Source organism: Cryptomeria japonica, chromosome 1, assembly GCF_030272615.1.
Source record: "Cryptomeria japonica chromosome 1, Sugi_1.0, whole genome shotgun sequence".
NCBI classification, from domain to species: domain Eukaryota; kingdom Viridiplantae; phylum Streptophyta; class Pinopsida; order Cupressales; family Cupressaceae; genus Cryptomeria; species Cryptomeria japonica.
Window position 1 is genome coordinate 646,024,785 of NC_081405.1, and position 17,521 is coordinate 646,042,305.

General features: G+C 37.0%; 1 pseudogene; it reads left to right on the top strand.

The window, feature by feature from the left end:
- Positions 1-2,679: 2,679 nt before the first annotated feature.
- On the top strand, positions 2,680-13,283 carry LOC131062351 (metal tolerance protein 11-like; annotated as a pseudogene).
- The last annotated feature ends 4,238 nt before the right edge of the window (positions 13,284-17,521 follow it).

Sequence of the window (17,521 nt, forward strand, 5' to 3'; positions counted from 1 at the left end):
TTTCAACACAACACTTACTCTAATATGATCTTGTATCTTGTAAAGAAGAGACAAAATGCACTAGTGCTCAACCAATTGATGGTCTAGTGAATTTTGTAATAGGATAAGTGATAAATGTTTTAGCACTTGCAAATGCAAAATATTTTGAATAGCACAAGAAGGAGGTACATGCACAAGTTAATAAGTAGTTGAAGTAGACTAGCCCTAAGTATAAAGCTAGTGTAGATAATATAATGGAGAATACTTAGAGGGAGAATTAGTCATGGTGTACTTGATAAAGGAGATATTTCTTGGGAAAACTTACAATAAGATAAATCCCATGAAGATTGGTCGCATACATAGTTTGAAATGGTGCCTCTCCTATATACCTATTCACCAAATGTTGTATGCAAATTTAGCTTAAATCACCAACAAAGAATCTCATTATGTTATCTTGTCTCCTACTAGACTCCTTAAGAGATTACCTACACTTTAGATAATAGCTTCCACTAACCATTTGTCTATGGGTGATATGTAGAATTGTAATTCACTAGTGTACCCAAATTCTTCCATATTTGATGTGATAATACCTGTAACATGTGCTCATGGAGGACATTGCAAATATAATGATCACTTAATTAGCTTCACGAAAAATACCAAAATAATAGAAAAAAATCTTTTGCATACAATAAGAGAACTAGATGTATTAATAGTTAGAATATACTTCATACACATGGCAAACATTATGATTACAATTTGTAAGTAGAAGTTACAATAGAGAAACATTACAATGCAAGATCAAATATGATCTATAATACAAGGATATTGAAATCAATTCAAAGAATCCTTATAACTACTCCCCAATGTAATTATAGATATTTCAAACACAATTCATGCTATTGAAATTAAAAATGAAGTAGTGATATCAAACACTAAAGAAAACACTATTCAAAATCAAATGATGATGAATTAATGGCTAACTTAGAGGGAAAATACAATTGATCAAGTCAATATAGTTGCATGTTTATAATGTGGATTATTCCATGCTTTACTTGAATCTTATTGAATGATAATTCATCTCCATTTTCAAGAGCTACTTGCTAAATAGAGTTCATTCTTCAAGTTGGCAAAAAGCCAACAATCTCATAATGAAACTACCAAATTGGTTTCATAATTAGAAACCATTAAACATTATAAATAGAAAATGAGAATGACAATTTCATTAAGTTGTCCCAACATGGTTTATCTCCCATAAATGAGAACAATGATGACAACCTATTAGACATGACATTTCATAGTCTCTTTCCAAATGGATGCACACTACATTTATGCATATTTTTTTTGAAAATTCTTATACAATTGAGTTTCCTAAGGTTTAGATATCTTGTTAGTATTCGATGCTATTTATCTATTGTTTATTATAAAGTTGGAGATTCAAATAGTAAAAAACCATTACCACAAGATCCTAATTAGAAGCAACAATTGCTTGAGAAGCTACAAGATGAATTAGACTATATTTTGAATATGTGATTTAACATGAAAACTAGAAGAAAGGACTGTAAAAAATATCTTATTAGATAGAAGGGAAAGGGATTGGAGCAGGAACATAGATTTCTAAAAAAGTAGGCCAACTTGGGTAACCAAAGTAACCTTCCCTACTTCCTTAATTTTGAGAACTTGGTTCAATTTTTAGTTACTAGGGATGTTTGATATTTAAGAGCATCTTAGGGTTTTAGTAATCTTGCATCACGTACAAATATTCATTAATTTTACATATACTTTGGAATGTCAGGGTCATCTTATTATTAATATAGAGGCTCATTCTCACTACCATCATTTGACATGTTACCTCACTAGGATTACAAAATCTCACACCCATCATAGTTCAAATGAAAAATTATTGAAACAATTTAACTCATATAAAATGTTGTTAGATACAAAAAGTTTTATTTCACATTTATTCCTTATTAGTTGAATTTTGTGCTATGAAACTATGGGTCATTAATTAATTTTCAATTATGAGTTATGCAATCAGTAGAAAATCAATTTCCATTCATGTTTGCAATGAACTCAAGATTTCATGAGAAAAAATTATAGAAATTTGAAGGAAATGAGTGACCAAGAGACCTTTAATGACGAAGAATGGACAATGACCAAGTCGAGCTATGTAGTAGCTATGTTTGAGGATTGTGTCCCCCATATTTTTTTCCAATGTGATTACTCATGCAAGTAAAACGGGTAACAGTTAAAAAATGGCGCTTATGCGATGGTGGATCCTTGTGCTAGCTAAAATCAGGCAACCTTAATTGTATTTTTTCTCCTAATTATTGACCATTAGCTATTTTTTTTTTTCATGTACTAATATTTAAAGATATTCATTGATACATTAATTTATATCCTAGAATTATCAGAAAATCCTAAGAATATCCAAATAACATTCACCATAAAAACACTTCAATTACAACATTAAAAAAATCTATATATGTATAATATTGCAACAAGAAAACAAATCATGTATTTTACAGAGACGAATATTTATTTTGCCGCTGGTCGTGGACGTAATTGAAATCTTCCTTTTGTTTTTATTGCTGATGATTGAGCTTGATAGAGGCAAAGCTTCAAGGGACAGCTTCTAGGATTACAAGGACAAAAATGTGTCTGTTTTCGCGCTTATGGTCAAAAAGCTTTTGGAAGGACAGTAACACAAAGAAACAATGTTTGCAACGATGTTTTGGCGGGTCCTTTTCTCAATTAACGTTTATTCCACTAATTCGTCCACACCATGTTTATATATACAGACGCTCCTCACTCATTTGACAGAACAGAGACAGGGTTCTGAATTTATCTTACTTCCCCACATTTCAGATATCCTCATATATTACATTGTTTGTCCAATCAGCCATGGAGGTGGGAAATGCGGACTCTCTCCATGCTGCTCAGGTTGAGATGGGTCAATCAGCCATGGGAGTGGGAAATGGTGACTTGCTCAAAGCTGGTCAAGTTGAGACTGGTCTCTATGTTGTTCAGGTTGAGAGTGGTCAATCAGCCATGGAAAAGACAAATGATGACTCCCTCCGTGGTGATCAATCAGCCATGGAAAAGATAAATGATGTCTCCCTCCATGGTGGTCAATCAGCCCTGGAAAAGGCAACTGAGGACTCGCTCCATGCTGGTCAGGTTGAGATTGGTGCCTTAGCAGGAGCAGAGAATGCATGGAAGCTCAATTTCAACAAGGTTCCAAGGCCTGAAAGGGATGATAAGCCTCAGGGAGGAATCCATGATTGCCTTACTGTAGTAGTCGGTTTGTGCTTGTTTCCACCATCTTAAGATTTTTTTTCTAGCTTTTGTTTGATTCTGTGCTGAAATCAGGGAGACCCGTTTGATAGATTTTTAGAACTTGTAACTTCAATTAGAAAAACTTCATATATCTTTAGAAAAGTGTGCATATTCTTAATTGAATTATAGTTAAAATTGTTAAGGAAAGAAAAGTGTTACGAACAATCAAACTCATGGCAGGTTTCTGAATATTGTTTAACCAGAAAAACAGTTTTTCTTATTGGAGGAATGGAATTACTGTCATAAGCTTTCGGAATCATAATTTTGTTGGTCATTTTAATTTTATTTTGTGTCTTTTTGTTGAGAATGTGAAGTTCAACAGTCATTTCATCATTTTTTATTCCTTTTTTTCATTTGCTTGATGTTTCTTCATATTTGAAGAGTTATACATTTCTATAAAAGAATAAGTGCAGATTATATATTGAATGTATGAAAAACAATAAATAAAGATATTATCCTGCTTTTCAATAGATGTAATCTTTAATGGTAAATCACATGTATTTTTTCTTATTATCTTTATTTTAATTTTATTATTTGATATTATTTTATCTGCTCTTTAAAGTTAGAAAAATTATATGTATAATTATCTTTCAACTACAGTAAAGAAAAATTCATAAATTTGAATAGAATCAATAGATAGCCTTCATAAATCTATAGAAATTTAGTGATGTTTTGAATGAGAACTAAAAATGTTATTTATGAATATTTACATTCATGTGAGCAAGGAATGGTATTGCTTATTAGAGAAATGATATTTTGTCGCAAACCATACGAGTCATGAGTTATTTCAGGCTTCTTTGTTGATTTTTCCCAGTCCCAGTAGAGTGGGCAATAGGAATTGTCAAGCGAGCAGCATATAATATCTGCCAAACCCAAAGGATTGTTCCGCTCAGTAAATGAACACTTGGTTTGAATTTTTTTTACTGTAGTTTCATTGATGATACTGTTACCAGTGTAATTGAGGAGAAACATCTTTATTCTGGTTTACGAATGAAAATTTGGGTGTTTTTGGGTAGCGATTTCAATGATGATGGCTTGATGGTCTAGCAGAGCAGGAATTGGATTTTATATTATTATCTTGCCTAAATCGTTCTGAAGACTACATTTCATTATCCTTTTGAAAGTAGCTTATCTAATTTCAAAAGGATAAATCTTTATTGCGATTCAAATCAAATTCAAATAGCAGAATCCTCTAATAAAGCAGACTAACAACCAAATGTGTTTTGGTTCCGATTATATTCCCTAAGCACATACAGATTTTCATCAATTACATAATAAAAAGATCAGCGTGCCTTAAAGATCATAGTGAAATCCAAAATCAGTCCTTGCTTTCCTCTGGTTTTGGATAGGCCATGCTTCTGGTATCAGTAGTCAATGCTTCCAGTGGTATTAACACTGATTCAGCGCAATGAAGAATCCATAATGTTGGAACTTGGAACTGTATCAACCAAGACTTCCTGACGAAGAGTTCTTTCCAAGCCAATTGCCCATGCCACGGTCACGGTGTTGCTGAACACACTGGTGAAACACTTCTTGCAAAAGGCCTTTTAGATTCCTTTGTGCACATATCCAGAAAACCTCGGTTGTTCCATCTAGTCAACTGAAGATTTTTTAAGAAGATTTCACCTCATTCCATCCTATTGCATCTTAAACACGTCCAATGCCTCTTCTGCTCACAGGCTCTTGTATGTACTTTAGATCTTTCTTGATATTCATATATTTTCATGTGAGAACTCTGTAATGTTTGAGCGTCAAAACAATCTTACACAAATGACATTTACGGTATATCTGTTTAGTACTAGACTGATCTGTAGCCCCTACATATATCGAGTCCGCTTCTTAATTACTATTCCATCTAACATGGTAGACACTGTGGCAAAGCTGGATAAGAAGAGATTGAATTTGTGGTTCTTAGCAATGAATCCCGAGTGTTCTTTGCCTACACACTTTTCGGGTAAATTTTCGATCTGCAAGGTAAAATTGGTGCTAGTTGCCATTGCAAATTCAATGCTAGGGTATCTATTATTTGTTAATAGTAATGGATGTAAAAATGAAGTTTGCAGAGGTGTGTGATGCAGCTGTCTAATGATTTATTCCATGCAAGTGTCCGGACTCTGGAAATTGAATCACATGATTATATAGCAAACATTAAATTATAATTAATCAATAGATGCAAAGGATCTTTTGATAAGTTATGTCAATGAAGTCTTGTGTGATTTGTCATCGACACTGCGAAAACAGGGTCCAATCAATTGAATTCCTGTGAAATAGTCGTATAGTGTGGCAATAGTCTTTGTTTTCTATCAGGAGAAAAGTTCCGAAGACAACTGTACCGGGAAATATACAAACACCAGATCTCCATAGTTCAATTCTGGAAGTACCTTTTAACTTCAATTGGTTGCCAATAGTGCACAACAGGGGGTTTGATCTATTTACTAAACTACGACACTAAAAGATTTAAATTGTACAAAGAATAATTGCAGAGCATTCTAATTGATGTGACATTCATTGAGCCTTGAAGTATTTAACTTTCTTTGTTCTCTAGATAAATCACTCAAGTTTAATTTGTCTAAACTTGGAATTGGTGGAATTTAGAAACTTCTCAGTGAGGAATTTTTTTATTTTTATTTTTTATCATAGAGATCTATGGTTACAATAGGCTCATGGGCTATAAATTTGGCATTTATATATTCAAGCAGCACATGACTGACTTTTCTCATAAAGCTTCTAGTATATGTCTCCATGAAAATTGTAGGCCAGTCTTATCTTTTGTTCTGGAGATGCTTGCATTCATATGAGTTACAACATCATAACCCCAAGTGGTCTGGGCATTGAAAACTTGGCATATGATTTGAGCAGCATATTTTTTGTTTTCTTGAGTCTTAGTTACCAATGTGTGTTCAATTATGTGTTACATCCACCAAACATCAGTTAGCATCATGTAAAATTTCGAGTAAATATGTTACAATCACAGGAAGTTGCTCCCGGAGGCAAAGAAAGTAGGAAGTGATAGCTTAGAGTAGTGATTATCTTTAGTGGTGTTATGATTGCAAGAATTAAGATCTCCATGGTGGGGTTGACCTAAGTGGGAAATGTTACCAACAGTAGTCATTAAATAATTATTTCTGTTAAAAAGAATAAAGAGAAAATACAACTAATCATTGAAGTTTCTTTTTCATTAAGGCTGGGGTCCCATGGAGGGGGGCTTCCTAAAAAATAGAGCGGGTGCTGCAGAGATTTTTTAGGAGTTTTTTAAAGCGGGTGATCCCATGAAATTTGTAGCACAATTCTACTTAAAAATTTAAGCTCCTAAATTTAAGGAAGCTGGTGGTCTCATGGATACATAGCTTTGTCTTCTATTCTTTTGCAATGAAAAAAACAAATTAAAAAACTTATTTTCCCTCCATAATTATTTTTTGAACAGCAATCTAAACTTCAATATAGTGGCAGTTATCATCCCTAAGCTGGTGTGGCAATTTCTAGCCCCCCCCAATAATTTCTAGCCCCCCCCAATTTCACCCGTTGAAATATACAGTCCTAAAAAGTAGGGGCTACTATTTTTTAGGAAAAGATTCTTTTTTGTTTCATGGGACCTCCTGCTTCATGAAAATAGAAGCTTAAGCCCCCTCATGGAACCGCACCCTAACAAAATATATCTCAGTGCTTGGTTTAAACTTGAAGTAATAGAGGATTCCATAATGTGATTGTATGCAAGCATTGCTTACAAATCCCATTCAATTTTACTTCAGACATATTATTCTGCTTAGCGGTCTATCAAGATTCAAAACCTATGCTCAAGAATACTTCTGGCTGCAAACAGAGAAGCTCACCTTTTAACTTGCAATAGAAGATATGGATGTACTCATGTTGCAAGACTTTCTGATTCTTGTCATCTTAAATGACTTCCTTTTGGTTGTCTTTGATTAATTATATTGAGATAGATAGCAATAGTATATTCATTTCAGAGTGGCATTGAGAAAAGTTTTTGGATTTTGTGGTTACGATGCACATATGTACTAGTTTTTAGCTGTTTATTCATGTTCCTTGGCAGGTCCTGGTGATGGAGTGGCCGAATATTATCAGCAGCAAGATATGATGCTTGAGGGTTTTACAGAAATGGATGCTGTTTCTGAGCATGGATATCTGCTTGGCATGTCTGAGGTTCGGTTTTATCCTTTTGTTGTTATGCGCATTCATCAAAGCGGCCAGTGCATCAGTGAGCCTTATATTACCAAGGAGTATTCGATTATACCAACTAATTCTCTTTGCTCAGTTTCTTTCAGGAAGACCGTCAGAAGGTTGCAAGAAGTGAGAGGACTGCAATTCGCATTTCCAACTTGGCAAATGTTGTACTTTTTGCTCTAAAAATATATGCAACAATAAGTAGTCGTTCATTGGCCATACTTGCTTCAACCCTAGACTCACTTTTGGATCTTCTATCGGGATTTATTCTCTGGTTCACCACATTTAAGATGCGGACACCAAATCCCTATCTCTATCCAATTGGGAAAAAGCGCATGCAGCCATTGGTTGGTCCTTTCTATTTCTTCTTTTTGAATCTTATTTGAAACGTATCAAACACAATCATACCAATTTTACTCAAATTAAAATTCCAATGAATCATCAAATCTAGGGTTTCCCTGTTTGCATTTTTTGTTGTTTCTTAGATAGATGTTTCTTTCTAATAGAAATTTTTAATTAATCTTTCAATTCCAAGATGCTAAGCATGCTACGAAAGAATGTGATTGTCATCTTGGGCGTTGGATCTGGGAGTGGGCCACTTACAGGCTATGACACACATTTAATGCTTTATGACAAGTTGGTAAATGCCAAAAGTTGGCGCTCAATGTGGAGGTTTTGAGTTTTGCTATGTTGGGTCAAGAAAAGGCCTAATTTGAGCTAGTTGTAAGAGAGGTGCAAGTGCAACAGATAGGAGATCCCAAATTCAAATTCAATAACAAAATTGGTGGGAATCTTAGTTGGGTGTACCCCTTCTAGGATTCCAAATGAAATGACATGAAATTAAAAAGAAATTTACAGATGGGCAATTTCAAGTTGAATTTTGATTAGCTAGAATTCAGTTTTGAGTTTTGACAAGCCCAATTTTGGAGAGAAGGGCAAGGGTGAAGGAAGAAAGTCAGTATGAAGGTCATTGTTGCTGTTATGAAGTTCAATTTGCAGGTCTTAGAGCAGATTTATATCAGATTGTAATGTGGAATTGAAAAGTCAATAAGATTGGCTCTTTGTTATGTAAACATGTTGTAGATTTCAATAACAATTTCCCTAGTTTTGTTGCATCAGTTTGATGTCCATATAATCTTTGTTTCCCCTTACATCAGCATTTTAGGCAGGGATTGGCAAGTCAGAAAACAGCATAATCTTTAAGGCAGATCTCTGAAGTAAATAGCAGGAAATGGTGTCAGAAATGGCAGAAATCCCTATGAACTCTTGGAAATGGGTATTAGAAACTTTTGAAAACATCCATAAAGAAGAGCTCCAGCGATAGTAATATCCTGAAATTCCTGGAGAGTAGATGGAAACTGCCCGAAATATTTCTGGAAGTCTTTGGGATGGGGAAGTGTTTTGCAATCCTTGAAACAGGTTTCCATCCTATCACAAATGTGTTTTTGGACCCAAAGGGAAAATGTATCGTTTATCTGCAGGGTAAAGTCATCTTTTTTCATTTCTATCCTGTATCAGATCTTGAAGAGGGTTTCATTGCTTCCTCCTTGGGAAATGAATTTTTGTTTTCTTCATGTTTTTCTGTTGCATCTTTTGTTTCTGGAATGCATTCAAAATACACCTCTTCCATGGGAGCGATATCAAATGCCAAATTTATCTCCTGTGGTCGTCTTTTAGTGTGAGATGATAAGGGTCTGTAATAAGGCTTTCATGAAGGCATGAAGTATTCATTAGTTATACGTAGAAGCTCTGCAATTCCATATTGTAGCAAATGTTAGATGATTCCTACAATCCCTTGCTGATCTATGAAAAGGTCAGGTAGTTAAAAATCATCAGCATAAAACTCTTACAACTTTGGTGTTTATTAATAGTTGTTCTACTTTTATGTTGTGCTTATTATCTATTATGCGCCTCATGCTCTTTGAAGCTACTTAGACAACATTTCAATTGCAAATCATTTCTTGTCCTGACCATCTGACTCCTTATCCTTTGGCTTCTTATTCACGACGTGATAAGAGATCCTGTGTAGCAGTGGAACATTAATTTAGGAAACTTGTGTATTTCAAAGCTCCAAAACCCAAAGATGTTACTGTTTCTTTAGCCTTAATCTTTACATTCTGATGTTTTGTGTTGCAAATTGCATTTATTTGCTACCCTCGATCGCTAGCAATGGGGGTTTAGTTTCAGTTAAAGAATAGGATGAGCCTTATAACATCTTTGATAATTTCATAGTACATATCGATATAATCTAAGATGAATTATAATCTTGAGTAGTTTTTGTAAACTTGATAAATTTTTTAGTAGTTTATATTCTTTTTGTTATGGTCTGTATTTGTTGTTTGATGCATGAATATTATGAGTTCCCCAACATTTATTGAGTGTTGATTCTAATTACAATGCTCCACGTGCAGGGAATTCTGGTTTTTGCTTCAGTTATGGCTACATTGGGGGTGCCGATCATGGCCGAAGCTTTTAAACAGCTTGCTTTAGGGGTAAATTTCCTGTTCATGGATATACATTTAAAAATGGGATATCTATTTTACTTTATGGTTCTCATGATGGCTTGAAATTTCCACAAGCATACATGATATATTGTATGCTTATTTGGATATTTGTTTAGCTTTGTGTCCCATGAATACATATACAATATTTTTCATTGAACATAATTATAACCATAAATGCTATCTCAGGCATTTGATTTAGTTCCTTTTTATGGCATTGTTTTGTAAAGTTAAACTAATATTTAATATTTTGGAGGCAAAATTTTCTTACTTAAATACAATGAAAATATTTTAGAGTAAAACCCCTCTGTTGTTTTTGACGGAATTACAGTATCATCAGCTTGAGCTGTGGCTTTCTGTTTTTACTAAAAGTGTATAAGTGGATGCAAATTAAAATAATCATAGAAATCATTGATGTTAAACTTTGTTTTGCCTGATTTACATCGCTTGCCTGCAAAAATAGACAAAATACAGGCCAATTTCCTTGTCCTAAAACCTATCAGTTTATTCTAGTTTATTCTGACCTTTATTCTGGAGCCATAAAATGTTGAGCTAAAATATTACATGTAATATAGATTATGCTTCTGTTCTGTCTCACAGATAATGTTTTTGGTTTTCCTTTCCCATCTGTTTTACGGTCTGTCCAGCATTACTGTATTATCTTTTCAACAAGTATGCTACTTTGGCATATTACATATAAGTAATACCCTTCCCTCAATTGTATTGCCAAATTATACAGAAGCGAGGATTATCATCAGACGAATACGAGTGGCACTGGATTGTTGGAATTATGGTTTCAGTCACTCTAGTGAAGTTGTTCCTTGCTATCTATTGCCGGACTTCTACAAATGAGATTGTAAAGGCGTTTGCCAAAGATCATTTCTTTGATGTTATAACCAATTCAATTGGTCTCCTCGCTGCAGTTCTTGCAAGGAAATTTCAGTGGTGGATGGATCCAGCTGGAGCAATAGTTGTAAGCACTTCTCTAACCCGTTTACTTTAGTGACACTTCTCATCCCCTCATCTTCTACAAAGGCTTTTCTATCCTTTCTTTGTGATGTTAATATGCCTGAAAAGGGCTTTTGATGAAAATCTGTGTTTAAACATTACTTCATATTGATTAGTGTACATGCAGATGTCCTTTCCAGAATTCATGACTGTGTCATATGTTAGATGCTGGTAGTTGTTCTCTTCATTTTCATGATATATACTTAGTTTTTTGGGTTTTACATGATCTTGTGCGATTTCCAAAGATATTTTTCCAGTTTTTTGGCTTCAATTTTTTTTTTCTGCCCTTGGTCTTGTTTGCCATGTCGTATTGATCATTTCAAAGCCATACTTCAGTGGGTGTTTACTGAAGTTTCACAAACACATGATTTGTGGAGTCTATGCATTTTGCACATTATGCATGTAAATATATACTAAATGAGAACATTTGATTGGTAGATAACCTTGTACCCTTCATTTCTCTTCTCACAGTAACTTTACACTCTCAAAATGGTGATATAATCTGAAATCTGAGATGTACCATCAGAATTTCTGCTTTGGCGATTTCATGTCAATATTGAAAAGATTGTAGCTATTTAAGATTGATAAGCCAACGTTTTTAGCACCGTGCTATTTGTGGGTCTCTATTATTTCAACTAGTTTCTAAGAGACAATGTAGTTTTTCTGAATCGTTTGAATATATCACTCTGAGGTTGCTAAATTACAATGCATGGTGTCCAAGAGGTTGAGAGCAAGTGATTAAGTGTTGAGTTTTCATTGTGAAGACCCAAGTTCAAATCTTCAAAGTGATACCTAAGGTGGAATAAGTATTGACTCTTGATTTTCCACAGTAATTTATAAGGTTGTTGCTCTTAGGAGCCAACTGGTAGAGACCTTGTCAAGAGAAATGCAGAGTTCAGGGCATTTGCCCTGTCTAAAATGATCTCAGTTAGGTTTTACATTTTTCTCATAACTGTCCTTGTGCTAGTAGTCCATTGTAGTATCTACATGGTTAACAGAGTCAAAGGATGTCTAAACGGATCCTCCTAGCTAGCTTACATAACCCACATTAAATATAGAATGTTTCCACTTTCCGTTTAGAAATTGTGAACACATGCAACCGTCTGCATTACTTGATTTATTATATTCTGGAGAGCTTATTTGTTTAGAAAAGTATCGAGGCTTGCCTTTTCTTAGAAATGATAGCAATGACCATTGCAAGGCATGTGTAGAGAAAGTCTTTAGAACACAGACTGCAGCTCACCAGTCGGTCCTTTCAGTACTACCATATCCAAACCTACCTACATAGTATCATACATATTGATGTATGGATTAACATTTTCGTCTGTTTAGATGATGACAGTGATGATTTTCACAATATATCCTTAACTTTGGAAGCAATTTGGAATACTAACAACTGCAGGCACATGACTGCCTTGAAAGGATGCCATATATAAGCCCTTGCTAGAGATGGGTAAATTGTAGAATTATAGTAAGGAGGATGCATCCCGTTCTGATTTAAACTTGATCATTAATGTCTAGCAGGTTATTTAAACACTTATAGTGAGAAGGATGTACAGTGCTCTGATCTCTAAACTGTTTTATTTTTCAAGATTCAAAATATAGATTGCCCTGCTTCCTTTGAGCACATCTCAAGTACGTTCAAGATTTTATGTTAATCTTTATTAATTGAAATACTAAAGCTGATAGTGGACCTTCTGTATAGCTAGCACTCTATACAATCAGGACATGGTCGAACACAGTTCTGGAAAACGTGAACTCCTTGGTGGGAAAAACAGCTTCACCTGATTATTTGCAGAAATTGACATATCTCTGTTGGAATCATCACAAAGCCATACAGCATATTGATACAGTCAGAGCTTACACATTTGGCTCGCATTACTTCGTTGAAGTTGACATCGTGCTACCCAGTGATATGTCCTTGCAAATGGCTCATGACATTGGAGAAGCGCTTCAAGAAAATTGGAATCTCTTTCTGACATAGAACGGGCTTTTGTGCATATAGACTATGAATATACTCACAGACCTGAGCATAGAAACAAGCATTCCTAGTTGCTTAGGATGGGTTATATATTTATTCCAATTGTTTCCTTCTTGCATGGAAACCAATTATTGCCGCCAGAATCCCTCTTCCAATGTGATATGTAGTTACTATCAATGCTTAGTAATTTGTAGCTCCTGCACCTATTTTTAATGGCGCAGTTTCTGTTTCTAATTATTTGGACAGTTGGCAAAAATCATTGAAGAACCTGTAGTTAAGGCACAAGCTCCAAATTATGTTCTTTGGCTAGAAATCTTGAATGCTGATTTTCTCAAATACATTTCTTCTAGCTATGTGATGTTTTTGTGCAGTAAAGCTTTAGTTGATCTTTTTATTGCATTTATAAATTCTAATGTCTTTCTCTGTTTTAAAGAAATTCATGCTATATATGTAAGAAAATCTCCTGTACATGTTGCCTATATTATTGTGCTCCTCATGGATCACCATAGAAGAAAATACAAATATTTAAGGGATCTGCATCTTTAAAAGCAAATATTTAGCATCTATTATATAAGCCTCTTCCTCAGAAGGCATGGGGTAGTTCCATTATGGCTGGAAAATATGCTCAGTACACATTGCGGAAAGGTCTGACAGTTTCAATTACCTCAACAATGGAGCCTCTTCCTCGGAAGGCATGGGGTAGTTCCATTACGGCTGGCAAATATCTTCGGTGCACACAGTGGAGAGATGGTCTGACAGTTTCACTTACCTTAATAACGGATGGCTAACCATAGCTACAGCTTCCAAACCAACCAAAATGGCATGCCTAGTTTTGGAACAATGCATTCTGCCAGAGTCTTTCACTCAGATAGGAAATGGATTTGTGAGCTAGTTGGTGCAGGAGCACCTAGGACTTAGGCTCATAGTCCTTATCCAACTTTGGCTTGTACTAACCTTAGCCAAGTCAGGTTCCTAATAAGGACTCCAAGAGGGTCCAAGGAGTGAGTGTGATGTTTGATTTGAGTCAAGTGTAGGCTTAGTTGAGTTGGTTTTCTTCCTAGGTTTGCACTTTGTGAATAGTTAGTAGTTTGAGTAGGAAATTGGCCTTCTTGATGGTCAAAAGTGGCATTACTTGGTATGAGCATTAGGGAGGTTTAGTATGGTCTTAGGAATGCTTAAAAAGTCATGAGTAATGACTTCAAATAGGTTTTATAGGTTGGCAAAGCAAAAAGTGAAAAGTTGTAAAAGTTGTCATGACAACTTTTGTCCTAAAAGTGCTTAGCGATGGAGTTAGGGATAGCACAATGCCCTAGAATACCTCCACACGTGGGAAGACTATAAGAACCTCCTCTTGCACAGTTACAAAGGTTGGAAGTTTGTTTTTGTATGATTGACAATCTGAAGTTACTCATTTTCGGACTGTTATCACTGTTTTGGCTTATTTTGCTTACAATGTGAATACAAATGGATTCTATCCATTGATCCAGTTATGGATTGAGTTTCTTTGGTGTATTTTAGATTCATTTGTTTCATTTCAAGCTTTGTAGTTAGTGTGTTTTGGTGTTTTCATAGTTTTGTTTTCAATCAGCCAGTTTTGGCTTGTATATAGCAATTTCTTGTAAAATGGTTGCCCCATAAAATCCCTCTGTACTACCATCACGGCCTATTGGGACATGGAAGGCAACCAGTTGTACAATGTACATATGCAGGAAGAAGTTTTGGAAGTGGTGTTTGATATGGCTACCACCTTGTTCTAGGCGAGTCCAAGAGCAACCCGGCTAGAGAAGACATGGTGAAATTTGAGTGCATAGTGCAGAGGTGAGCACAAAACCACAACCAAATCATTTGGAGGGGTCCATGAAGTCCATGCAAAGCTTCCATAGCAAGGAGAAGCCTTGTCAAGACCTTTTGGTGCCCATTTCACTAATTTGATCAGTCACTGCCGGTTAAGAGGCCTAGAAACCCTTGCAAACCCTCAATTTTGGGTTAGGGCATTGTACGGTGAGTTGGGGAACCAAAACCACCAAAATCACTTGGGGATAGGTGAATGAATGAAGAAAAACAAACCTTGTTGTAGGATCTTTTGGACCGTTTTCTTCTAAACCCTTGAAAACTGGATTTTGGAGGCCTAATAGGGGCTCATTCCTTGTAGCCCCTTTTCTAGGCAAAATGGTGAAATCGGTAGGAAGAATAATGGATGAAAACCACAAATGGACCCAAATGGAATTTATTTCATGTTAAAAGCCACCTCTACACCTCTGCAATGACTCACAACAGTATGGGGGTGAATTGACAAGTTGAAGTCAAGACAACAAGAATGAGCATATGGGAAACACTTTGAATTGGTAGGGTTCCTAGTTAAACACTTGTTGCAAACACCTTGAGATTGGCAAGAAACAAGCCCTAGAAGAGATTGAGAAGGACTTGGAGGTCTTGGAGCATAGCTAGACCTGGAGAGGTTGGTGGAATTGAGCAACACCAACTAAGTGAAGTGTGAGCAAGCTAGGCAAACCCCATCACTAGTGAAATTAGTTAACTTAGTCACTAACAACTTCCACTGCTTGTAGAAATTCTTCGTGTGTATTTTAGCAAGAAAATTGGAAAAAACATATGAACAGGTGTGTGAAGATCAAATTTCCAACGCAGAACAAAGACAGTAGTGCTCCATGTAATCCAAATGCTAAGGATGTTTTTGATTCAAAAAGTAGCGTTAACTAGGGCGCCGACCCTTAAACATAGTCATAGACTGTCAAAAACTAAAAGCCCACAGGAAGTACAACACAAAAGCAAATGGGAGCAAGCCCCAAACAAACAACTATCAGACCTTCAACAACCCAAACCCAGCACGGGGGGGGAACCCAAGCCTTGACCGGGGGGGTTTTGGGGGGGGTGGGGAGGACTTCCCCTTCTGCCTGCGACAAACAACCGTCCAGGCAATACTATCATTGGGACCATCAAAAGAATGCTCAAGCAGTGAGGAACCGGCTTGGGAACCATCACTAGAGCCAACGGTATGCTATTGCAGGGCAAAAGCCAATTGACGCGATGCAACAGGGGGCTGCAGGGGATCAACAACAAGCTGTTGTAGAGGAGTGGCATTAGGAGCAGAACTAGTAGGTGGAGAGCAGAGTTGCGAGTCATTGGCGATAGTAGGTGCCCACGGGAGTGGGAGGGACCACGGTGGAATCAACAACAGCATCAGCAGAAGTAGGAGGCCCCTAAACCTCACGAGAGAAGTCATCTGGATTCAGATCAACAACATGGATGGTCAAGTGATCGATAGTAGCGTCCTTCCACCAAGTAGCAACACCTTTATGGCGAAAAATGGAGCAGTTCGAAGCGAGGTGACCCATAGAGAAACATTTTAGACAGCGAAAGGGGAGACCCTCGAAGTCCAGCAGTTGAGTCCAAGGTCGATCCCCAACCATGAGAACCAAATCTCCCGGAAGAGGCGAGGAGATGTCAATATCGACTAAGATGCGAGCAAAGGTAGTGTGGTCCATTGAAGATGTCGCACATCATCAACGTTTAAGAAGTGGCCAATAGAGTTGCCAATAGACTTGTAGCAAGAATGCTCTCAAAAATGAAGAGGGAGATTAGGGAGGCGAACCCACACTGGACCCACGTTGAGCGGTTTAGTGAGAGGATTGAAGGAAGTTGACCAAGGTTTGCAAGAGAGAGGATGCACTCCCCAAGCCCACAACTTATCCAAAACCAAATCACGATCATTCGGAGTAGTAAATGAACCAATGAAAAAGCCTTTTGCACAAGGAAAAAGATCAATATTGTGAGCCACCAAGGGCTTCCAAAAGTTACTCACCCAGCTATGGAGGTCCAGTAGTGTAGGCCAGAGCCTTGAGAATATGCACACTAAAGCACAATTTTGGTAGAACCCAATGTTGTCCACCACATCCTTGTCCACAAACCACCATAAGGGATAATTTGGCACAGGGAAGCGGACAAACCCCCCTAGAGGGTTAGGCAACAGATCTGGCAACATGAGCAAAGCTGCGCTTGCCAGTAACAGAAGGTCTGGGCGGAAGCATAACACCTGTAGCAACTGGCTGAGAAGCATTACACAGAGAGTCAGCAGCAACAACACCCTCTGATAGGGGATCCATGGGTGGGGGAGGGCACCCAGTCACAACCCCCACAATAGTCAAGTCCACACAAGGGAGAGCAGACCCATCAGCAAGCGTCAAGCGCATAGAAGAACCAACACCAACCAGGTTGTCAGCAACCCCCACACGAGAAGGAAGAGGGGGGAAATCAGAAGACGAGGGCATGCCAAGGAAGACAGAGGACAAAGCAGTGCTATTAGCAGCTACAACAATGCCATAAGCCACCACAGAGGCAAGCGGAAGGAGGTCGTGGAGGGGATGTGACCATCACCAGCGCACACCTCCACCCCAGAGACCACAGGCACGTAGCCAACCAGAACGCAAGCCGAAAGAGAAGTGACAAAGAGGGAGAAGCAGCCGGGGGAAGGAGTAGCAACGGTCAAGTTGCAACGAGCGGGAGAGCCCATTTTCAA